This window comes from Phyllobates terribilis, unplaced genomic scaffold, assembly GCF_046119375.1.
Source record: "Phyllobates terribilis strain yellow unplaced genomic scaffold, ASM4611937v1 Scaffold_5__5_contigs__length_657084704, whole genome shotgun sequence".
Lineage (NCBI taxonomy): Eukaryota > Metazoa > Chordata > Amphibia > Anura > Dendrobatidae > Phyllobates > Phyllobates terribilis.
The window spans coordinates 249,950,846-249,976,354 of record NW_027362765.1 but is presented as its reverse complement, the minus strand read 5'-3'; the positions used below and the strand labels follow the sequence as shown (position 1 = coordinate 249,976,354).

The 25,509-nt window shown below is 40.6% G+C and overlaps 1 protein-coding gene and 1 long non-coding RNA gene across 5 annotated transcripts in view; one reads left to right on the top strand and one right to left on the bottom strand.

Annotated features, from left to right (window-relative positions):
- The window catches only part of RECQL5 (RecQ like helicase 5), an 88,291-nt gene that overhangs the window by 27,165 nt on the left and 35,617 nt on the right, over positions 1-25,509 (bottom strand). Inside the window, exon 1 of one of the 4 annotated variants that reach the window (XM_073684007.1) lies at positions 8,360-8,429. The exons of the other annotated variants lie outside the window; for them this stretch is intronic. The gene's annotated coding sequence lies outside the window, so the exon portion shown is untranslated. Of the gene's footprint in view, positions 1-8,359; positions 8,430-25,509 lie in introns of those variants that run through there. 4 annotated transcript variants of the gene reach the window in all.
- LOC141272873 (uncharacterized) lies at positions 17,589-22,231 on the top strand. Its single transcript, XR_012322038.1, has 2 exons — positions 17,589-17,939; positions 21,776-22,231. It is a non-coding gene; the product is annotated as an uncharacterized lncRNA (long non-coding RNA).

Genomic DNA, 25,509 nt, shown 5'->3' with positions numbered 1-25,509 from the left:
AGACAAAGATGGCGCAAGTTCCTAATGGTTTTAGGTTTGATCAGAAGCTTTAAAACCATTGAAAAAAATAATAATCAAATAAAATTACATATTTAATAGAAGGAAATAATTCAGCCAAGGAACTGTCAGACAAATGCACTTTAACAAAGGTGTTGTTCGCGCAATATAAAAATCCTACAGAGTCTAACAAGCAGAATCCTAAGCGTGTAATATACTCACTGTTAGGATTTCATTCTGATTCACAGTCCCATAAGTCGTCACTTGACTACTGATATGTGATTTGCCCTCTTATGACTGCGTGCCAACCACTTTCTCTTCTGTTTCTGTCAATGATTTCAATAATCAAATCGCAAATGAGCAGTTATGTGACAACCCCCAGGACTGTGAAACAGCAAAATCCTAACAGTGAGTATATTACACACTGTTAGGATTCTGCAGATTAGACTCCTTTGTTAGCTTTTTACATGCTCAGACAAACCCTTTAAGCATTGTTCGCAAAGTGCAGTTTTGGCCAAATTGTCTGCAGTAATTCTATGTGACTGCAGGCTCTTAATCGTGATAGCATGCTGTGCTTACGCGTTTTGATTCCTCAGTGCAAGTGAGCAGTCACATGACTACATATATATATGATTTGTGTACATGTGGTCATTTCTCTTAATTCACATCTATTGAGAGAAGCCAGAGGAGACTAATCGGCACCATGACTGCATGTATGCAAATTGTATACAGTCATGGCCAAAAGTATTGAGAATGAGACAAATAGTAATTTTTCCAAAGTTTACTGCTTCATTTTTTGTAATGGCAATTTGCACATACTCCTTAATGTCAAAGAGTGATCAGCTTAACAGCAATTACTGTACTTGCAAAGTCAATATTTGCCCCGAAAATGAACTTTAACCCCCAAAACACATTTCAACATCATTGCAGTCCTGCCTTAAAAGGAGCAGCTAACATCGTTTTAGTGATTGATCCATTAACACAGGTGTGGGTGTTGATGAGGACAGGGCTGGCGATCAATCAGTCATGATTAAGTAAGAATGACATCACTGGACACTTTAAAAGGAGGCTGGTTCTTGGTATCATTGTTTCTCTTCAGTTAACCATGGTTATCTCTAAAGAAACACGTGCAGCCATCATTGCACTGCACAAAAATGGCCTAACAGGGAAGAATATCGCAGCTACAAAGATTGCACCTCAGTCAACAATCTATCGCATCATCAAGAACTTCAAGGAGAGAGCTTCCATTGTTGTCAAAAAGGCTCCAGGGCGCCCAAGAAAGACCAGCCAGCGCCAGGACCGTATCTTAAAACTGTTTCAGCTGCGGGATAGGACTACCAGCAGTGCCGAGCTTGCTCAGGAATGGCAGCAGGCTGGTGTGAGTGCTTCTGCACGCACTGTGAGGCGGAGACTCTTTGAGCAAGGGCTGGTTTCAAGGAGGGCAGCAAAGAAGCCACTTCTCTCCAGAAAAAACATCAGGGACCGACTGATATTCTGCAAAAGGTACAGGGAGTGGACTGCTGAGGACTGGGGCAAAGTCATTTTCTCTGATGAATCCCCTTTTCGATTGTTTGGGACATCTGGAAAACAGCTTATTCGGAGAAGAGGTGAGCGCTACCACCAGTCTTGTCTCATGCCAACTGTAAAGCATCCTGAAACCATTCATGTGTGGGGTTGTTTCTCAGCCAAGGGAATCGGCTCACTCACAGTCTTGCCTAAAAACACAGCCATGAATAAAGAATGGTACCAGAATGTCCTCCAAGAGCAACTTCTCCCAACCGTCCAAGAGCAGTTTGGCGCCCAACAATGCCTTTTCCAGAATGATGGAGCACCTTGCCATAAAGCAAAGGTGATAACTAAATGGCTCATGGAACAAAACAGAGATTTTGGGTACATGGCCTGGAAACTCCCCAGATCTTAATCCCATTGAGAACTTGTGGTCAATCATCAAGAGACGGGTGGACAAACAAAAACCAACAAATTCTGGCAAAATGCAAGCATTGATTATGCAAGAATGGACTGCTATCAGTCAGGATTTGGTCCAAAAGTTGATTGAGAGCATGCCAGGGAGAATTACAGAGGTCTTGAAGAAGAAGGGGCAACACTGCAAATATTGATTTGCTGCATTAACTCAATCTAACTGTCAATATAACCTATTGGTACTCATAATATGATTGCAATTATATTTCTGTATGTGATATAAACATCAGACAAACACTAATAAAAACCAGAGGCCAGCAGATCATGTGAAAATATAATTTTGGTGTCATTCTCAAAACTTTTGGCCATGACTGTACATGCAGACATGTGACCACTCGTTTGAAATGGAAATACTGGGGAATGGAGACATTGTACTCGCTGTTACGATTTAGAAGTCTGTAGTTACTATTAGTGACTGCAGACTTTGCTCTCAAACTTTTAAGGCTGAATTCACATGTCTGTGATCCAAATGGTACAAAACAGATGCCATAGCGATGGCATACGTGTGCTCTCTGTTCACATTGCTGACCCGATTGTTTGGAGTCTGGTCCACAAATTGCACCAAACGTAAATATACCACCATTGGTCCACAAAAAGAATAGACATGTGAAAAGAGTCATATACTATAATGTGTCCACGTGCTAGCTGTTAAAAACAGGATAGCACATGTAAGATAAAAATGGACATCTGAATGAGGCCTAAGAAAGATGCACTTTCAAAAAGGCTGTATCCAAAAATACCTCTTTTAATCAGTAGTTCCTTCATAGGCAGAGTTTGATATAATTGCGTAAAATTTCAGGACGACAATTCTTATTATTTATTTTTAGGGTACCCTTGATTCCATACAATTCTGGACTCCATATGCTTTGTTATGGTAGCCATAATGCAGGCCTATCTTCGCATCCATATTACAAAGATTATGTGCAAATGTAGTTCAAATGCCGGCGTACCTGTCAATTTTTTCAAGCAGAAGACCCTTCAGAAAACTGCTGGTGGTGTTTTTCCTGAAGTGACTTTTATGGCATCCTTGGTCTCATTTTTTGAGTTGGCTTTAACACCTTTTTTTTATTTTTATTTTTAACATTATGTATACAATAGTGAGTGGCTTCCAAACAAGAGACGCCTGAAGACTGGTCACGTAACATTTTTTTTAACCGCTTTGCGGCTTTCGAAGTCGAAGGTAGTTAAAAGAAGCTCAAAAAGATTGAATAAATGCACAACAAGCCATTTTGACATTGAAGTGCATATGCTGATTCTTTTTAGCATTTCTTGAGCATTTTATCAGGAGGGTTTCGGAGCAGACCTGCCTGAAAAAGACGTGTCTACATTATTATTAACACCTGTCACTATCCAACAAAGATTTTAGTAGTCTGAACAAGGTTGCAGAGTGTGGAATTAGGGGTGGGTAAATTAAACACACACACCATTTTTACTATTCAAATTTGAAGACTTCTTCAGAACTTTTTTTTACACTAACTTTTCTCTAATCTTTTTCAGTCCTATTGAGACACCTATGGTAAAAAAGTCCAGATAAAAATGCCATATTCAGTGTGCCATGGATTGAGAAAAATGCCGCAAGCACCAGAAAAGCAATAAAAAAAATGTTGTGCACATAGACGACTCTAAAGCAGGGGTGCACAACATTTTTTTGGCCCAAGGATCACATTGTCATACTGAACCAATCCCAAGGATCGCAATGAAAACTAAAGGAGGTATTACCTTCTGTGATATTTATGGTATATTAAAAGTATATACTATAAATATTATATAGGTGGAAATCCTACTTACAGGAGTCCTAACTCCACCAATCAGCATGGATTCAGAAATAGATTTCGCATCGAAGTTCACATAAGAAAACACTTTCAATATTCTCTGAACAGGGCAGCACGGTGGCTCAGTGGTTAGCACTGCAGCCTTGCAGCTCTGGGGTCCTGGGTTCAGATCCCACCAAGGACAACATCGGCAAGGAGTTTGTGTGTTCTCCCCGTGATTGCCTGGGTTTCATCCGGGTTCTCCGGTTTCCTCCCAAACTCCAAAGACATACTGATAGGGAATCTAGATTGTGAGCCCCAATGGGGACAGTGATGATAATATCTATAAAGCGCTGTGGATGTAATGGCGCTATATAAGTGAGTAAAATAAATAAATAAGCTTCCAATTGATTTTAATGGGAAAAAGCTCCTGTGTTGCCCACAGTGGTGTTTTTTTTCATGGTGTTTTTGTCATTAAAATCAATAGAAAGTTCAATAGGAAGCATTTTTTTACATATATTTTATAGTAAAATCCACTTCTAAGTCCTCGTAAAAAAACCTGTATGAATATACCCTAATGAGAAAAAAGTCATGAACGCGTATGGCTTTTGTTAGGGCTTTTTGCTTAATGCCTAATGATTCAGAGCTCCCATAAACTACAGGGGAGTGAGCCAGACATGGAAGGACACCTATCTAGTTCACATATTCCTTTCTGGAGTGCCAAACAGGTTAAGTGACCCCTTTCTCCTGATGTATGAGGCATCCAGAGATGTCTGCATCGTGCACCATTAGTACTTGCCAGTCCCTGCTCCTCAGCTGCTGCCACCACTAGTCTGTGTGTGACTGCCCACATATAGCTAACCTGTCTGTCTGGCATTTTTGCGCCCATTTGGTTTGGGGTCGCACAGAATGGCATAGCAGGCCGCAGATTGTGTATTGTGTACCCCTGCTCTAAAGTAACATCTTGCTCATGTTTATTATGACGGAAAATAAAGAAAACTGTAAAAAAAAAAAAAAAAAAAAAAAAAAAGGAAGCTTATGCCAGCCTTTACTTTCCAGCAGTCACACTAGATACAAAACACATGGAGAACATAAGGAGTGGATTTTAAGGGGTGCAAAAAGGGATACACAAAGATAAAGCCAGAGAAAAGCAAACATGTGACACAGATATAAGCAACACAAGTGGCATTTCTAACCCAAACTAACTATGCTACCCTCATTACTTGTGACAACCCCAGCAACAGTGATGGCCGCTGCATGCTAGTACCTGCGGCAGACACAGCGCTGCATCAACACCACACCACACTAGAGCTATTCGGCCTGACCCTTACAGCAAGAGTGCAGTGACCACTCCAGGACCTGCTGAGGTGTAAGTGGATAATGTGCAATATAATGATGAGATAGGCCAGCAGTCCAGTGCCAGGAAATGTTGTCATATGCCCAAAGTACACAACTATTTTTTTCTCCTTGTTGGAGCTTTCCCCATTTACTACAATGGTGGAGGGAAATAAAGAATAGAAAACCTCAGGTATAAAGAACAGTTCCTAAACTGGTTTCCTTTGTCCAGTCATCACTTAAAGGCCCGGTTCAGATATATGTAGAGCCTTATACTGTAGGGAAACAGCAGAAGTATCCTGTATATACCGTATTAATCATACAGTGTCATAAGTGACCACTCACACTCTTTTGGCGTTAGTGGTGTTGTATGGGAGCCTGTGACTATATTCACATCGGGAGCTCTCCATCCAGGGGCATACATTGAGCATGTTCATATAGTGAAATATGAGCAGAGCCATACCCAAACAAGGGTTTCAACTCTCTTCCTCCGGTCACTATGGTAAGAATGCAAACTATGCTTAAGTTGGCATCAATGCACCTAGCAACGCTGAGATCATGACCACCAACACCTCCTATTAGCATTAACAGTCCAGGAAATACCAATCAGCATACTATGTGTGGACGTGTTCATGCAAACAATGATCTGTCATTCAATCATCTGATATAATCATCACCAACAAATCCATAATAATCCCTTTCTTATAGAGGCCAATGTTTACATGTTAGCAGGTATTATTGGCCAGGTAGCCTAGAACCAGTTTTAGAAAGTTAATCAACTTCTCTATAGGTTTTGGGAGTGTGGGAGAGTCCAAGTAACTGAAGGGATCACTAAATACTATGGCTTGTCCAGATACTGCATGGACATGCTGGATGCTCCAGAGAGACAGGTGAAGTTGCTAATATGTCAAAGTCAAAAATGTTGGACCCCCCTCCTCCGTCTAATAACTTAGAATTCCATGATATAAGGCTTGAAAAAGTTTTTTTTTTTTAACTAAACCAACTTTAACTAAAACAAAGTTATGCGCATTAATCCCAACACACAAGAACATTCCACGAGCTAAACAGGACAGAAAATATCTGAGATAACAGTAATGGAGAGATTGTTGTTCCTGCATAGAAGAGACATTCTCTCCATTAGGTGCTGTGAGCCTCCACTAACACTGGAATAGCTGATAGCTTAGACTGGCTAAAAGTATTTATTACAACACTGTGAAATACTTGGAAGTTCTCCTATCTCCTGGGAATTGGCCTTTTCACTATTTTTTTTCTAAGACTTTCAAAATAATGGCTTCATTACATTTTGGGCAAACTACAGGGGTAAAATGACACATGTATTCACCCTCAATATCTTACTGTTACTGTATGACTGCCCTGGCCCTCTTATTGGAAATGTTTGTGCTAAGGTGTCCCTAATAGTTTCACTGGTGACATTATTATTCACATCACGTTCTCTCTTCAATGCTAAAGCCAGTTTGTCAAAATAAGAGACGATGGGTCATTTCAAGGTTAAAGGACAGGCTGCTTGCTGTGCTTTATAGGTAGTATGGTTTTATTTGAATGTAACTGTTCATGTTCTGAATAGAAGGGCATCTGTGATGCATAAAGAGACTTCATTTACTTAAGTAGCTTGAATGAGATTAGAAAGATTCAGCTTTATGATTCCAGAAACAGCGCCACTCTTGTCCATGGGTTGTGTATGGTACTGCAGCTCAGACTAATCTGAGTCAATAAGGCCAGTTTCATATATGACAGCACGGTCTATTCTCAAATTATGACACAAGATGTCTAAGGCTGACACAAGCCAAGATGAGGACAAAAGTGCACAGTTTTCGGAGGAATAAAAGGAGCTGCAGAGACTTTGTGGTCCTGCAGTAAGAAGCAAAGATACTGAGAGGCAATAGAATAGAGCACATGGTCAATGTTGCAAGAATAAACTCTGAATAAGGGAGCTCATAAATGGCTAATTTCAATTAGAACGATCGATTGTCTGTTAAAAGATTGTACGCTTTGCCCAACTGACTAATGTTCATAATCATTCAGAAAACTGGTTGGGCGTGTTGGATTTTTTTTGGCTGATCTGCAGTGGCTTCATCATCGGAGGAAAAAATTCAATAATGGCGATTATAGTCCAAAATGTGTTTGGGGCTATTTCCGAATGAATGATCGTTCATCAGCCCACTTTCATCAAAAGCGTATGGGGGACTTAACACCCACACTCCTGTGAGACAAGTCTAGACAGCACAGCGAATATATATACAATGACCCAAGAGTATAGAGCGCTAAAGGAAATATGTCAGCAGGTTTTGCCATGTAATCTGAGGACAGCATGAGGTAGGGGTTAAAACACAGATTTCAACAATGTGTCACATGTTAGGCTGTGTGCTGTTGTTTACTTACAATGTAGGGTTTATCATCTGGTGATTACATTGTCTGGACTACAGCAGCGCGTGCAGCGTGCATGCTAGTCCGACTCCACCCCCTTCTATGATAAGCAGCTCACTGTCTATAGAAAATATACATAGAGAGCCTGGTGTGGGTGAGGTCAGCTTTCTCAGCTGTGCTGCATTGCTAAATCTAACAGCTCTTAATTGTGTTACAACCACTGCAACCAAAAAAAAAGTGATACATGGTTGGATTCAAGTTCTCTTTGTCTACATCAAGTTGCTCTCAGATGAGATAGCAAAAACCTGCTCACAGATTCCCTTTAATAATCCTAGAAATTCTCAATTTTGAGAAATAGCAAATGAAATCCAATTTGTCACAACACAATTATGTTTTTTTAAATGCAGTAATAAAACAACTTTTAATTAATTAGTAATATATATTAGTGAAAGCTAATTAAAAGTATAAGAGACAAAAGACTTCCATATAATATGTGACCATACAGTAACACCACACTAGTGGTCACCAGGTCAAACAAATAATTGTACTTGGCAATATAGAGCGTGTGTGCCTGCAGGTCGCCACATAACAGTATATAGACCACAGCGGTTTATGACAGAGGGTCTTAGAAAGTCATTTGCTCTACCCACATGCTGGGGCTAGATGTTGTCATCCCAATAACAAAGGTAAGAAAGCCAGCCTATTAAAGCCTGGACCACCAGATGTAGGGCACTAACCCTAAGGGACAAAAAGAAAATGTAGTGCAGCAACCCATCAGAAATAATACGAATAGCCACTTTACACTACATTATTGGTGTATTTCGCTCATTTTGACAAAAGTAATGGACATAATTGGAATAAAACATGTTCAAACATCCCAAGAAAAAAGTATGAAAGGAATTAAAGCGTACCTGTCCTTTCATAGTATACCTGTAGAATAGCATGTGTGCATGAGAGATGTCCCAGCCCCAGCTCATTATCATGCATGTTGCTTGACCTATATTCTGCAGTTACTGATTGAAATGTATTGAATAATAAACAGAAAATTATGCCAATGTGGACATCTTTAATGCCAGTAGTGGTTTCAAGAATTAGTATCACTTTTCCCATTTTATGAACACTTTTTAAAATATATCAAAAGTGGAAAAAATATCACAGGACCCAGGAATACATTGATAGTCATCGAGTATCCTATGCAACAAGGAGGTTTTAGTAGGCTGTGCATTATGTTCCAGGGCGCTTCCTGTAGAGGCAAGTTGCCATCTCTGTACTGAAGCCAAAGTCTGAGGACTTTCTGAGTAGGCACCAACCTAACCGTGTGTGCTAACCAGAACAAAGTAAAGCGTCTTGTGATGCCGCACTATAAATGCTTTTGGGTAATGATGTTCTCAATGATCTAACACTATGAGGCATATATACACATTCCCAATATATTAGTGCAGATCACAGGAGCCTGTAGACACAAAATATTGAGTGTGTCAGATCCAATCTATCAAGTAGGCCATTCTCATTTCTCATAGTATTCTCATTATAGCGCAAATGTAATTTGTTCATTTCCTCCCAGCAGCGGGGGTGTAAGGGCAGGCGCCGGGCAGGTTCAGACCCAATCTATCAAGTAGGCCATTCTCATTTCTCATAGTATTCTCATTTTAGGGCAAATGTAATTTGTTCATATCCTTCGAGCAGCGGGGGTGTAAGTGCAGGCGTCGGGCAGGTTCAGAACGCTAATAACCTGTACATTAGCCCCGTATCTGCAAGTTAATAGTTTTTTCACATGACAGGTTCCCTTTAAGATTTGGCAAACGTTACTATACTTGCTGTACTGTAACTTAACCCCTCACTGTAAACACTGTACTATACCTCATAGACAATATTAAGGATTTTACTGAACGTGCGTTTTAAAACATGCCGTACATGTATGGCCATTAATGTGTGCCGTTTACAATGTCTTTAGGTCATATTGGTCTTGGCATCATCAATTTCTACATATGACTGGTTCAGGTATCCTGCTGTGATAAACAACCATTTAAGTAGTGTGTAGACAGTAGAAGCAATACGAAGTAGAAACCCATTGTCCCCATGCACAAGCAGGGAAGTAGGGGTCTCCTGCTTGCATTGTCACATCCTTCGCTCCAAGGGAGACAAGTATAGCCACAGTGTTGTCAGCAGCCTCTATAAACACCTAGGACTAAAGCCCCCGTCTCACATAGCGAGATCGCTGCTGTGTCACGGTTTTGGTGATGCAACAGCGAATCACCAGCGATGTCTCTATGTGTGACACCTTGCAGCGATCAGGCCCCTGCTGTGAGGTCGCTGATCGCTGCAGAATGTCCTGGACCATTTTTTGGTTGTTGCCCTCCCGCTGGTCAGCACACATCGCTGTGTGTGACCAGCGGGAGCAGCGATCAGGCTGGTAACCATGATAAACATCGGGTTACTAGGGGCACACGCACACCTAGTAACCCGTTGTTTACATGGTTACAAGCCTGCTAAAGTGAGCGGTAACCTCCCGCTCACCGTAGCAGAGTGGTAACCATGATAAACAACGGGTTACTAGGTGCGTGTGTGCCCCTAGTAACCCAATGTTTACCATGGTTACCAGCCTGCTCCTGCTTCAGCAGGCTGGTAACCAGGAGCAGGACATCGTGGAAAGATTCTTTCCACGATGTCGCTGCTCCCCTGATCGTTGGTGAGCCTGTCTGTTTGACAGCTCACCAGCGACCACATAGCGACACAGCAACGATCCCTGACAGGTCGTATCGTTGTCGGGATCGTTGCAGCGTCGCTAAGTGTGACGGGGCCTTAAAGCAATCTAATTACAGCCTACTTTCAGTGAACAATAGAGAAAGCATCATTTCATGCTAGGATTTTACCCCCAGCAGACTAAGAACGCAGAAGGAAATTAAAGTGGTATTCTTTACTGCTGTTTATTAGAGTGGCCTCACTCTCACCTGGCAGAGGCCTCCGTCATGCTTAGTTATGCAGCAGGTTTGAGGGTTAAAGAGGACCAGTCAGCGGGTCAAAAGTGATCACTTTTGGCTCTTATTTTATTCTAGCTGCTCCACTGAGTATTAGTTTTGTTTTGTTTTAAATTCACCATACAGTCCAGGAGATATGGGCCTTTTTCTTTAATGTTAATTTTGACAAGAGGGTGTGGCTATCAGGATTCTATGGGAGTGTGTCTTTACACCCCTTGGTAAAGACCATAAAATTAGCACTGAATATAAAGGCCCATATCTCTGTAACTGGATGGCGGGTTTATAAAAATTTGAACACTCAGGGTGGCAGTGGGAATGAATGAAGAGCAAAAACTGGCCACTTTTAACCTGGTGACAGGTCCTCTTTAAATCAGTGTATGCGGAAACAATATACAGTATGTTTCCATATGAAAGTCTTCATAGTGCATCTGGCCATTCACATTATCAAAATTGAATCATAAATGCAAGGGATACAATTACACAAATGGAAATCAAAATAAAACAAAAGTATTCCTTTTCTTTTTTTTTTACATACACATGGTTGAAGCAGTAATGTAACAATATTGACCAGAGCCTTTAGTCCAACCGATGGACCACACCATATAACGTGAAGCGAAGCAGATGTGCGGTATACGCTCATATCAGGCACATGTATGAAAAATAATGCAGACAAGTGTCCATTTATTACATATAGTATGTTTCGCTTTCATTTTTTATTATTGATTACAAGCTGAAGGCAGTTTGTCCGCTTGGTTATTCCACTTTGCCCTTGTTTTAATAGGCAAAGCGTAAGAAAATCCATAGCAAATTACTGAAGGGCTGAATTATAGCACAGAAGTGTTAACTCTATGCTCAATTCAAACTCAGTAAATGTAAAGAGAAAGGATTTCTATGATCAATGTGTGGTCTTTTCAGCGAAATGGGAAATAAACATAAAGGAATCAAAAATCCATCATAGAAATTTCTGGTGTGGATGACAGGGTGGTCCTCAGTTACGGTTTTATTGTGTACGAGCAGGTCATATTATAATGTGCTAAAATAAAACACAATATAAAACTTCAGTGTGCTATCTAATGTACAAAAGGGTTTACAGGACGAGTCTCTATGCATTACTGGTGAACCATACTTTGCTTCTGGACATGTGGCCCAGGTGATGGCTTAGTCTGCATCAGTTTTTTGGACTGGTCGCCAATTGAAAACAGTTAAAAAGGTTGCCACTGATCTACAAAGACCTCTACAGCATCGCCTCCCCATACTTCTCTTCAGAAATTTCTACAGTTTTAACCAAAGCATGACTTTTACATTGCATGAGACCTTCCCTTCAAATAATACATCTAGAGACCTTCAGCCCTCCTCTGGTAATTCATCCATCACACCTTCCAATCCAGAGATCCGGTAACCTTTTGTCATCCAAGTAATGACAATCATTCCTCAGTATTTCATTCTGTGGGAGACCTTTACAAATTGCATTCAAAGTGTTTGTGTGCTGTCCATAAATTCACCATCATAGGAAAGTCTTTCAGCCTAATTTCAGCCTCCAGCCTTTTGACTGACCTTCTCCTATGCCACTTCTGGCCAGTTGCTTCTAAAATCTCACGAGACTAGCATAGCAGCAGTTCTGCTCAAGCCAGGGCTGTGACCAGTGTGGTCACAATGAGCAGGTGCCGGAAACCTGTATTCACAGAACATGAGCTCAACTCCTCCTTAACTCATAAATATCCCAGACTCTTCCTCAGGATTTAAAACCCGGAAGACTCATATAATCCAATTTATATACGACACAAGAATGCTTGAAAGCAAATTGCACAAGTATGGCACTTTCATTATAAAAAGAAGCATTAAAGGGGTTTTTCCGAAATCATAAAACCCATGTGGTGCAGGGTTTTTTCTAACTGTTCTTTTCTCACCCACCCAGGGTTCAACACTGAGTCTCTGTTGCTGCTCTCATTGTCTGTTATTGGCTGCAGCACTGATGTCAGCTCGACAGTTCTGCGGCTCACTGATTGGCTGCATCACTATAGATGTGAAATCAGCAATTGGCTGCATCACTGTAGATGTGACATCAGCGCTGCAGACAATAAACAGACACCAGGCGCAGCGGCGAAGACTCAGAGAAGGCGAGTAAAGGGAAGGGATTTTTTAAACAAGCTGAGCCTGGGGACAGAGGATTTCCTAAAACCCCTTTAAAAGATGACTATTATGCATCTGCTGTACATGTCAATGTGAGGTGACAGGTTCCCTTTAAAATGCCCTTGTGTTGTGAAACAAGCAGCCGGCAGCAGGAGGTGCGGAGTCAGACTTGGCGGTTAAGTTGCTGAGGGAACAGTAAGATGGCAAAGCTGCTGACGCAACTGAAAACTCAACAGTTCAGAAAGGCACACAATACACAAATATAGGGGCATATTTATCAAGCTAAATACACAAGAATTCTGGGGTGATTTGCAATATACTTGTCTTTGGCACCATATTTATTATGCTTTTTAGACACTTTACAACATAAAAGGGGTGAGGATTATAAGTAAAAAGGCGTGCCCTAAAATGCAATAGCATGCGCCAAAATTAAAGTGCACCTTTCTGCCACAAAGTAAGCAAACTAATAGGTTGTGTAAACTTAGACTAGACCATCTTAAAATTAGACGTACAGTAGATTTAACAAATTGGTTCACGCGGTTTGATAAATCTGTCTAAGGATCATCAGTGATCCGAAACGTGTCAGATGTACCGTGTTTCCCCAAAAAGTAATACCTACAAAAGAAAAAAAGACCTAGCATAATTTTGCAGGATTTTTGGAGTATGCTAGAAATATAAGCCCTACTCCAAAAATAAGCCCTAGTAACAGTCACGGCTGGCATTAGGGGAAGGGGGTGAATAACATGGCAAATGCCCAGGACACCCAATCTCTTAGGGGCCCCCAGAGTTTCTATTCTGAGATTAAGACTGCATAAAGACTTCACATGACATCACAATCATATGATCATGATGTCACCAAAGTTCCTTAAACTGTGGGAGTCTAGAAGAACTAAAGAAGAGACAGGCTGGTATGTACCACATATACAGTTGGTGTGTGTATATACACATGTAAGTTCTGTGTGTGTCATGACATGATTATATTAGAATACGTTAGATTTTTTGTTCAAGAATAAATGTTGATTGTTGTTCATGGAAAAAAAAAATCACCTGAAAAAAAGCCCCAACCCATCTTTCAGGGCAAAATATAATATAAGACCCTGTCTTATTTTCAGGAAACACAGTATCTTTTTGTCATTGTTCAGTGTACATTTTTGGATATTTAATAAAGCCTATCAGGATTTTAAAACCATTGGTGCTGGATCTTCTCTATGCAACTTTGATAAATCAATTTTAAGACTGTCTAGTCTAAGGGTGCATTGACATTAGCTGATTATCTTGAACAAGCGTTCCTAAAAATGCTTGTTTCCCGATAATTGTGCACATCACCAGACGAACTAGCAAAACATTTTGTGAAATTATTTGTAAGTTTGCCTAAAAATCTTTGTTCTCGGCAGCGTATCATCCAGGTGATGTGCTGCTGAGAATAACGGTAGCCTACGCACACTGAATAATCTACTGCTGATCGTTCTGTGCATATAGGAAGCATGGTCGGCCTTTGTTACCAGGCTATTAAATGATGGCCGATCACTACTGCAAGTTACTAGGTGGTTGAACATGATGAATTATGTCCTTTTTTCCAGGGATGTGGAGTCGGAATCGGAGTCAGTATAAAATGGACCGACTCCAACTCCTAAAATATATAATAAATTGGGTACAGTAGTTCAATGCAGTTTGTGGGGAAGATTTTTTGCATAAGAATTTGGTAAAGTTATGAAAGGTCCTATAAATGTCTGTCCTATTCCTGATCTAAGGGTCTAGACTTTTAGCTGAGATGAATCTGTGTTACAGTAAATTTATCACTTAAACATGAGCCATGTATGAGGGAGTCGGAGGCGTGGAGTCGGTGTCATGGAAATTGAGGAGTCGGAGTTGGAGGTTTGGCTTACCGACTTCACAGCCCTGCTTTTTTCAAACTATGTTATTTTACTGATGCAGAAATGTGTTAAAACCAAGAGAACCCCTTTAACATTTATTAACCCTGCCCTCATTTCCAGGCTTAGACTACAGTCATTCCAGCTGTCACAATGAGTAACCAGAGTATAAAAGAAGAAATGCAGAATATGGCAGACAGACTTCTTGCAAAATTAAAGCAATTACCTGAGGCGGACATGGTGGAAATAATTTCCTTCACCATTATCCTGGTCTTTATTGGTGAGCATACTTTCTATTTTGGTCTTTATCAATGCATTTAGTCTATAAATCGCTATACCATTAAGTCACCGTTACCATTAAAACCTCTGTTTCTCCCTCAGGCATGGTACTACTGATGACCATTATGATGTGTTCCTTCTGCTGTTGCGACAAGAAGCGCCGTTCTCGCCGAGTAGATCCAAAACCTAAGGTCTAATATCCAACACGGATGATCTATGAGCCGTACCTTCCCATCTGGACATATAAATCTAGCTTTGATAAATACATGTGGATTGCCAAAGAAAATCACTGGACTATGTTTATTTATGGAGCTATAAGGACTGGATGTAAGGAGGGATCGTACTATGCAAGGAATAAATACTTCCTGATGGAAAGTGACAAACTGCATGACAGATTATTCCATTGGAGCATGATGATTTCATGACTCTCTCTATCGCAAGGGACGCAATAAAATTCAAAGGGCTATTACCATCTGAGACATTTATGGCATTTATGACATTTATGTCTGATAGGTGCCACTCCCACTTCAGGACTCGCATCTGTGGGGAGGATAGGGGATTTATTCTTCCCTCTTGTATTCCAGAAAGAAAGAGACAATGCTTTCATATGGCTTCTTCCATAGTAGTTTATGCAAATTGCTGAATTGCCAAATGTTTTATTACTTCCATATAACAAATATGGGCACCAGCTAACCTCATTTACTCTTACTGGAGACCTGCACAGGGGCCAACAGCTATCATGCTTATATATAGGTGTCCCAGAGATTGGCTACATACTATACCATTAGTATTTGGTGCCACAGCAAATGCATGTAAGCAGACACCAAATACAAAGAATCATGCCTATGACAAGGTGGTCGGAGGCAGTACACAATGGCATTGCAGGCCACAGGTTGTGCATTCCTGCATTATGGTTAACAATGTTTTAGATTTAAAGTACAAAGTAATACAGTAAGACAAGGTATAAGTATGGAAGCAATATGTTTATTAGATCGCAAAGTGAATTCACTACCTAAAATGTGCTTCAGGCCATAACGCCAGGACACTGATTGTAAGCCATAGAAAACCAAGGTCGTAGGGCTATTTCGGTTCTGTTCCAAGTTCTGTTTTATAATGAAGTTCATTCCTAATCTTGCATGACAATTACACCATTAAACGTGTCATAAGACCAATCACAAAACCTAAAGTGGTTATCCGGAACTTTTGTATTTCTTTCTTATGGAACTAAGAACTTACAAGCAGATAGATGTTATCTACCTGCAGTTGGGCAGCGGGTGATGGATGTCAATCGGCATCAGGGCTGTGGAGTCGGTAAGCCAAACCTTCGACTCAGACTCCTCAATTTCCATGACACCGACTCCACGTCTCAGACTCCCTCATACATGGCTCATGCTTAAGTGATAAATTTACTGTAGCAGATTCATCTCAGCTAAAAGTCTAGACCCTTAGATCAAGAATAGGACAGACATTTATAGGACATTTCAGAACTTTCCCAAATTCTTATGAAAAAATATTCTGCACAAACTGCATTGAACTACTGTACCCAATTTATTATATATTTTTTAAGAGTCGGTTCATTTTATACCGACTCAGACTCCACCAAAATGGGCTCCGACTCCACAGCCCTGATTGGTATGACATTGCCAGAAACACCTGGTCAACAGAGCAGAGCAAAAAAGAAGAAACTGCTCTATTGACATAACGTCAACGGGAGCCGGCTGTCAATCGGCATGGCGTCAGCAATGACGCTCCACCAACAGACTATACCGGAAGATGAAGAGCTGTTCTCTTGACGTGTGGTCAAATGAAGAATCGCTGGAATAATTGATCCATGACCGCTCTGTGCCAGCAGAGATTGGCGCCAGGCAGAAAAGACAGGTAGTTAGCAACATCCTGCATGTAAGTATTAGCCCCACAAGAAAAAAAATTATGTATGGACTTGTGTATGCACAAATTGCAAATAGCATCAAAACATAATGTACAGAAAAAAGACGCAGAAGATAGTATATTCCAGCTATTATTCTTTTCTAATTTCGGTTGCTTAAAAGAAAACAACTATTTTTATTGACTTTCCCAATAAGGTCTACTGTGTCATACTTCACGATACTTGCAATGTAAGTTTTGAAAATAATTCTGAAATATGTATTCTTGTTTAACATTGTAAAATGTAATAAATAAGAGTTTGCATGTGGTTTTATAAAAATTAACTATAAACAATGTAAAAAGAAAACCTGCCTCATTATAATACATCTGATTTCTTTCTTCAGAGAGGAGAGAGAGGTGGCACTATAGAGTTCAAGTCCTCTTTTTCTCTAAAGAGGCAATTTGCATATTTAATTTCCCACAGGAGCATTGCATGGCAAATAAGCCTCCTTACACTGGCATGCCATAGACGATCTGTCACTCTCCACAAGGAGAAACGCTACCCTTTAGACCTCAGTCCAGAGCCTCTGACCTAGCCAAATCAGATCTCATACTTTGCACTGATGAGGGCCAACAGCCTGAAACACCGTGTCTGCAAATTAGGATTCTGATTTTGCTTTCATCCCAAGTCATACTGCATGACTCGTTAAAGGGTCGATAGTGACTTATAAGATCGCTGCTTCTAACAGGTCGCGCTATAGAGTTCTAGTCCTCTTCCTCTCTGAAGAGGCAATTTGCATGTAGAACTAGATGGACATTTATCTAAAACTTAAGTATGTTACATAATGATAGAATTAATAACAGCAATATGAAGTAGTGCTACACCCAAATAAACCACCCTGCTTTGTGTTAATCACCAGTGCTTAAGTATTACAAATATGAAATTGCAATAATGTGGAAGGAAAAAAAAACAACCTATGAACATATGGTTGCATATACATCATGCAAACTCCGCTCTCATGGCAGGATTTGCAAGCAAAGCACTAGACACCTGGCATCACCCAATAGCTATTGCCGAGACTGATTTTATATTGCAAGGCAAAAGTCCATCTCTACAGGTGATTGGTTGGTCCCGACTGATCAACAGACCTTTTCCTAATACAGCTTTCTATGGAGGCAGAACAGACACAGCAGTAAAATATTAACTAGGGCAGGGAGGAAGAGAAGGGGGAGGAGGAGGAGGAGGAAAAGGAAAAAACTGTCCAAGAGGAAAATCAGGGCGGTTAAAGGGGCTTAGATCTGCACAACAAAAGGGAGAAGACTCATGTCAAGTGCTTGACATCACAGAGGAGACTCAGCTTGAGAACAAGGTAATATCATTGTGTGCAGTGTATGCGTATGTGGCCACATTGTGAACCTTGCCCCTGTAGGATACTGTAACCCTTAGATAGCCAATGCAATATCTACAGCTCTATCCTTCATCTCTAAAGAGCCATATAAGATATTTGCACATATAGAGATATAAAGGTGTCATGTAGGTCAGCATCCTAACAAACCACAAAACCAGAAGCTGCAGAAAGGAGGCACTGTTCACACACGCTGTATATATGGCTGCAAATATGGCACAATGTATGTTTTGCTGGCGTCTCTTCTCTGTTGGGGTTCTTCGTGTTCTTTCTACACAGCCCATATTGAACAAACCATCAGCAGATTTGGCTTTCACTATCTCTATGCTGATGATATGCAATTATATACTTTTCCTAACATCAGCTCACAATATATGTAAGCACCAGGCTATCGGCTGTCTCTAGCGTCATGATCTCTTTTAGAAAATGAATTGTGTTTCTACCCTCTATTAATCTGCCTAAACTTGATATGTCCATTTCCACGTGCTATACTACCATAACTACTAGGCAGCGAGTGAGTGATTGGATGTAGAAGTGAAGGACATCACTACTACATCCAATCACTCACTGGCTCACTTCACCAAAATCTCAGGAGAATCTCCAGAATCTGACTTTTTCTTACTGGTGACAGTAAAACCTCTTGTCATTTCTTTTAATCGTTGTCATCTTGATTACTGTAACTCACAAACTGGTCTTACCCTCACTAAACAGTCACCTCCCAAATTCAACCAGAATGCAGCAACCCGACTTATATTTCTGTCCAGCCACAACACTGATGCCTCTACCCTGTGCCAGTCTTTGCACTGGTTGCCCATAGGCTACTGAATACAATATTATCTTTATCCACAAAGATCTCCATAATGATGCACAGACTGACATCGCCTCCCTAAACTTTGTCTACCATTCCCATCTCCAAGAAAAGCTGTTAAGCTGCACCAGCTGTATGGAATGCAAATTCCCATACAATAACGTTAATTCACAATGACCACATTGTTAAGAGTGCCCAAAAAACACATCATTTTAGACAAGCCGATCAATTCACTTTCCTAACTTTTCTCAGTTCTCCCATTCTACATTTTTCTTCACAATCTGTTCCCTTTTTTAATCAGATTTCCGCACACTCTATGACATTTCATATCTGTACATACACAGATACTGGCTGGTGATGGCTTCTGTTGCTTTGCATATACACAGCAATCTTATAATAAAAGATGTCCGGATCATACACTACAAGCACTTATTAACTTATGCCTCAACCCTATTGCCTCATATATAGTAAGCTCCAGCGAGCAGGGTTCTCACTCCTCTTGTTTGAAATATATGTTACCTTGTGTCACACTGGTGGATACTAAACCCACTGCGCCACGGCCGGGGAGAGCCTGGAGGGGCGTAACTAAGCGAACACCTGGGTTTTCACTAGAGCCCCTAATGGTGGGGTTAGAGAGCCACAGGTACACGCCAGGTGCCACTTAACAGAACCCGGTACTGCAGCAGCTGACTCCAAGGGACAGGATAGTAGACACAGGAAGGCACGACCAGATTCTGATGGAACAGATATTGGAGCTGGTACAGACAATATGGGTCTCAAGCACATGTTCAGGTTCAGGTACTGCAGGTGTGGTTTCAGTTTCAGGTACTGATTCAGACAAGGTTGGTACTGGTACAGGTGATCTGGACAGGTACAGGGACCTCACAACAGACTAGCAGCTTGAAGTCTGATTAAGACAATTGTTGCTCAGGCACCTCCCTACAGGGGAATGTGCCTTAAGTACCTAGTGTCTCCCAGTTATTGGCTGGGGACAAATCAAGAGTGCGCGCGCTACCCCACCAAGAAGCAGGAAGCGCGCGCGCCCTAAGCGAACTTCCACGAAACCTGTGGCCGGGTCGGTGAGTAAGTCGGCATTCCTGCCGGGGGAAGGGAGAGGCGCAATGTAGGGATGCCAGCACTGGTGTTACTCCTTGTTTGATTATATTTATAATACTATTTATCATTAATAATGTGCATCCGAGTACTGAGCCAGAAACAACCTGGTGTCCTACGGACCATTAATCTCCTAAAAGTAATCAAATAGTGACTGATTATTACAGACTGGCTCACTAATGAGGTCTTGCACATCAATTTGCAGATACAGTGGTGGGAAAAAGTGTTTACCCCCTTCCTGATTTCTTATTCTTTTGCATATGTCACACTTAAAAGTTTTAGATCACAAAATAAATTTAAATATTAGACAAAGATACACAAGTAAACATAAAATGTAGCTTTGAAATGAAGGTCTTTATTATTAAGGGGAAAAGAAATCCATACCTACAGGGCCCTGTGTAAAAAAGTGATTTGGCCCTCCCCCTCCCCCCTTAAAACATGAAATAACTGGTTCATTACATCTCTGGGAGGCTGATTTCAGGCCACACACAGGCCTGATTACTGCCACATCTGTGCTCAATCAAGAAATCACTTAAATAGGACCAGCCTGGCAAAGTTAAGTAGATCAAAAATCCTCAAAAGCTAAACGTCGTGCTGTGATCCAAAAAAATTGAGGAACAAATAAGAAACAAAGTAATTATTATTATTATTTATTATTATAGCGCAATTAATTCCATGGAGCTTCATATGTGAAAAGGGGGCATACATAGCAGACAAGTACAATAGTTTGAACAAAGACAAGTCACCGACTGGTGCAGGAGGAGAGAGGAACCTGCCCGTGAGGGCTCAATCTTGAGATCTATCAGTCTGGAAAAGGTTATAAAGCCATTTCTAAAGCTTGGGGACTCCAGCGAAGCCCAGTGAGAGCCATTATCCACAAATAGGGAAAACAAGGAACAGTGGTGAACCTTCCCAGGAGTGGCCAGCAGACCAAAATTACCCCAAGAGTGCAGCGACGACTCATCCAAGAGGTTACAGAAGATCCCACAACAACATCCAAAGAACTGTAGGTCTCACTTGCCTCAGTTAAGGTCAGTATTCATGACCCCACCATAAGAAAGATACTGGGCAAAAATGGCATGCATGGCAGAGCTCCAAGACGAAAACCACTTTTAAGCAAAAAGAACATAAGACTTTTGGGAAGGAGCATGTCCATTACATCTGGCGTAGAATTAACACAGCATTTCAGAAAAAGAACATCATGCCAACAGTGGTAGTAGTATGATGGCCTGGGGCTGTTTTGCAGCTTCAGTACCTGGAAGACTTGCTGTGGTAAATAGAACCATAAATTCTGCTGTCTACCAAAAAATCCTGAAGGAGAATGTCCAGCCATCTGTTCGTGACAGGACGCTGAAGCGCATTTGGGTTATGTAGCAGGACAATGATCCAAAACACATCAGCAAGTCCACCTCTGAATGGCCTAAGAAAAATAAAATTAAGATTTTGGAGTGGCCTAGTCAAAGTTCTGACCTTAATCCAATTGAGATGCAGTTCCATGACCTTAAAAGGCGGTTCATGCATGGAAATTCCTCCAGAGCATTGTAAAAGACTCATTGCCAGTTCTCGCAAACACCTGATTGCAGTTGTTGCTGTTAAGGGAGGCTCAACCAGTTATTAGGTTTAGGGGCAATCACTTTTTCACACAGGGTCCTGTAGGTTTGGATTTTCTTCCCCTTAATAATAAAGACCTTCATTTAAAAACTGTATTTTGTGTTTACTTGTGTTATCTTTGTCTAATATTTAAATTTGTTTTGTGATCTGAAACATTTAAGTGTGACAACCATGCAAAAGAATAAGAAATCAGGAAGGGGGCAAACACTTTTTCACACCACTGTATCTATTTTTTTAAATTAACAATATCTATATTTTCCTTTTACAGGATGGGACAAGACACAGCCCAGGTCTTACACCCTTCAGCTCCCATTTTGGAAAACATAAAGAACCGAATACTGAGGGATGACTGGGCTTTGGGAGGACTTGTGGTGATCGGATCCTTTTGTTTGCTGTTCCTGATATTCCTATTGTTTGCTTCCGTGTTCAGCTGCTGTCATTGCCAGAAACGCAAATCAGCATATCGATAAGATTAAACACCAAGAATTACTTGTATACACCTTTGTAAAATATGATAAGATTTAACAGTGAGCAATTAAAATCATAATGGGTATTCAGGATGGGCAATGGCCAATAAAAAATGCAACAAGATTAAGAAAAAAAAAAGGAAAAATGGTGAGGTATGGAGAAAATCAGCCCTTACTGAAAACAGCACATATGTAATAAAAACACTCTCAAGACTGCTTTTGGCTATGGACCTGCCATAATAAATAAAAATACAACAGGTGAGAGGGCCAGATGTGATTCTGTGTCATGTTTATATTTGTATAAGGCCTCGTTCACACATTCAGTATTTGGTCAGCATTTTACCTCAGTATTTGTAAGCCAAAATCAGGAGAGGAACAATCAGAGAAAAGTATAATAGAAACACGTCATCACTTCTGTATTATCACCCACTCCTGGTTTTGGTTTACACATACTGAGGTCAAATACTGACTGTGTGAACGTTACCAAAAATGAACTAAATTGTAGAAGTAACATGTCTGCTAATAACTACAATGTATTTGATGAATCTGTATGCAAGGAAGAGTTGGACATGGCCTACCAGAGGATTCTTCACTGGCCCTGGTTCTGACATAAAGGACAAAGAAGACAACCCCACTTGAAGTGGATATGCAACTTATGCTACTTTGGATTGTTTTATTTGGTAATATTCGGAAGACCTGGTAAATTTAGGATGTCCTTACAGAGTTATTTTCATTGAAGCCTTTTGTGAGTGAAGGGGGAATATCCCCATCTAGGCTGAGACCACCAGAGGTGGGTCTACAGAAAGAGCAGATGAGCTTCACCGTTTACATAACTCCCGAAAAAATGACTGCGACTAAGGGAATCCGTTTAGCATATCAAGACACACTGTGTACATAACACCCGTAACTTGCCGTTTTCTCTAACCCATATATCATTTTATAGGAGTTGTGCAAACAGTGTGGCTTCAGCTCTGGGTTGTTTCCGTAGCTCCACCACCAGTTCTCGGAGGCAGGATGGTGGTAATGCCATCACAGTCTGGATGTGCATATGTTCTGTATAGACTGATGCTAAATACTTCGAATCGTTTAGTCCGTCTTTGTCAACCCCAGTAAGTGCTATAATGTTTGAGAAGGTATACTCTGAAATACAAACAGATTTTGCAAATAAGAAAATTTTTATGTTCTACGTTCTGAACAAAAGGTGCATCCAAAAATGTATACATTTAGTTAACGGTACCTTTTACGGGATTATACTTTTTTTTTTAGTAAAAAATAAAGTATAAAATTATTAATCTTTGCATATTTATTACTATTTTCTTTGTTGTGTTTTTCCCGTTAGTGACAGACTTGAGATTAAAGGGTTTTTTTGTACCAGGACTCTACCACAGCGAAAGCAAAAAAAGAAAGCAAGCATGCTTACCACCGCGGGAATCTACTCCCAGCTCCAGCGCTGCCGCTTTGGTGGGCTCTGCCAGGCTGGAAGGGTTGATGTCACAACCACCAGTGACTACCTGTCGTCTGCAGCTGCTTATTGGGTGCAGGGTAAGGCGACTGGTGGTCAGGACGTCAGCGCTTGCAGTCTGGTCGATACCATCATAGAGGTAGAACTGGAGAGGAGGGCGGATTCCAATGGTAAGTATGCTTTCTTTTTTCCTTTGACCATTGTAGTTTCTCATTGTTAACTATATTAAAAAAAAAATCAGTGTCAAACAAAAGAGGAAAAGCCACGAAAAGCACGCAGTGTCATTAATGTTTATAAGATTGTCGATACATTTCCAAAACCCTGGCAGTAAGCTACGCCAGCAACAACAAAAATGTTAGCAAGGAGAATTTTGAATCCATATAAAAGTACACACAACTGTAAACATTAATAGTAATTCACCAATGAGTTATTTCATGTAGATTTGTCACCAGATTTCATAATACAAACTGCATACATAACTAAACAGATCTCTTAGACCTGATTAGACTGATGTACTTACTGTGAAAATCAATGACAAAAAATCCACGGGTGTTTACGCCTTATTGAAAGTTCTCCCATCTGATATGAAAATTAGCAATTTAAAGGGGGTTATCCTCAACTGGAAAAACCCTTCTTAAATGCTGAAGTCACCCAGAAAAAAAATATACACACACTTAATTACTCCACCAATGTCAGTCCGGCATCTCTCAGCAGTCACATGACATTATGTCACTGACATCGCTGGAATGGTGCTGGTCCAGTAGTGAACAACCCCTTTAAGATTCCAGCTACAACAGTACTATAAAATACTCAAAATAATATCAGGATTATATAGCTATTCTGTCATGGATTTTTCTAAGTAAATTTGCCAGCCTCATCAGGTCTCAAGAGATCTATTTAGTACTGTTTGCGGCTTATAATGGATAATCTGGTGACAGACACTTTCAAACAAAGCAAAAATTCACTTATATGGAGAGAAGCATTAAGCGTCTAGTTGGCATGTGACCGTAAGTATGCAAATCATATATACCGCACACGGTCAGGATTCAGCAATCTGGAGTCACAGTCCAAAAACTAGACAAAAAAAGAGACAATCGCAATAACGAATTGGACCCAAACATTCTCTTTTTTATTTTTGGCATACCATGTTGTGAGTGCAAGATCTAGGGGGCATGTGGTTCCCAGAGTCAGCCTGTTACATAGTACACACTAAATAATGCAGCCAAACCAGCTTCAATACATGAGAGCTGGAAGGGAGTCTCCCCTTTCAATTCCCCATCATAGGTGTGGATACAGAAAGTGTTATTAGAGCTGGACAGGCACAGTTCATGCCATGTTTGCCGGGCAGGTATATACTTGCTCAGAGCTTTCCCAATGTAAAGTGAAATAATCGAGTCCATTGAAATGAAATGACTATTGTATGTGATACACAATATCATACTCCATAAGCTACTAAATATAGGTCACACAATACAGAACTTAGGAGAGAGATCATTCCAGCTTGGAGGTGGTTTAGCATCTATTAACCCTCCGTGTACCACATGCAATAATGCTAAGATTAAGGGTCAGTTTGTGCCTGAAACGTATAAGCGATATTCAGATCTCCTTTTTGTGGAATCTCACTGGATACATGTTTTTAACTTAAAGAATAACCATTGTTTTAATTTTCATTTAATAGATCAACATTACATGTGAAAATAAGCTACTATGTAATACATCTTTATCAGACAAATCTGCTTCTTTCTCTGCAAGAATTGATCAGTCATTATCAAAATTCTCCATTCTAGACCCATTGGATTGTGCTAACTATAGCCCTTCTTAATACGGATTTAAAGTTTTTCACCAAAATACTAGCATTACGTTTATCTAATTGGCTGTCCCATCTAATTCATGAAGACAAGGTAGGTTTCATACCATGTAGAATCATAGAATATTAGAGTTGGAAGGGACCTCGAGAGTCATCGTGTAAAACCCCCTGCTCAATACAGGATTCACTAAACCATCTCAGACAGATGTCTGTCCAGCCTCTGAAGACTTCCATTGAAGGAGAACTCGACACCTCTCGGGCAGCCT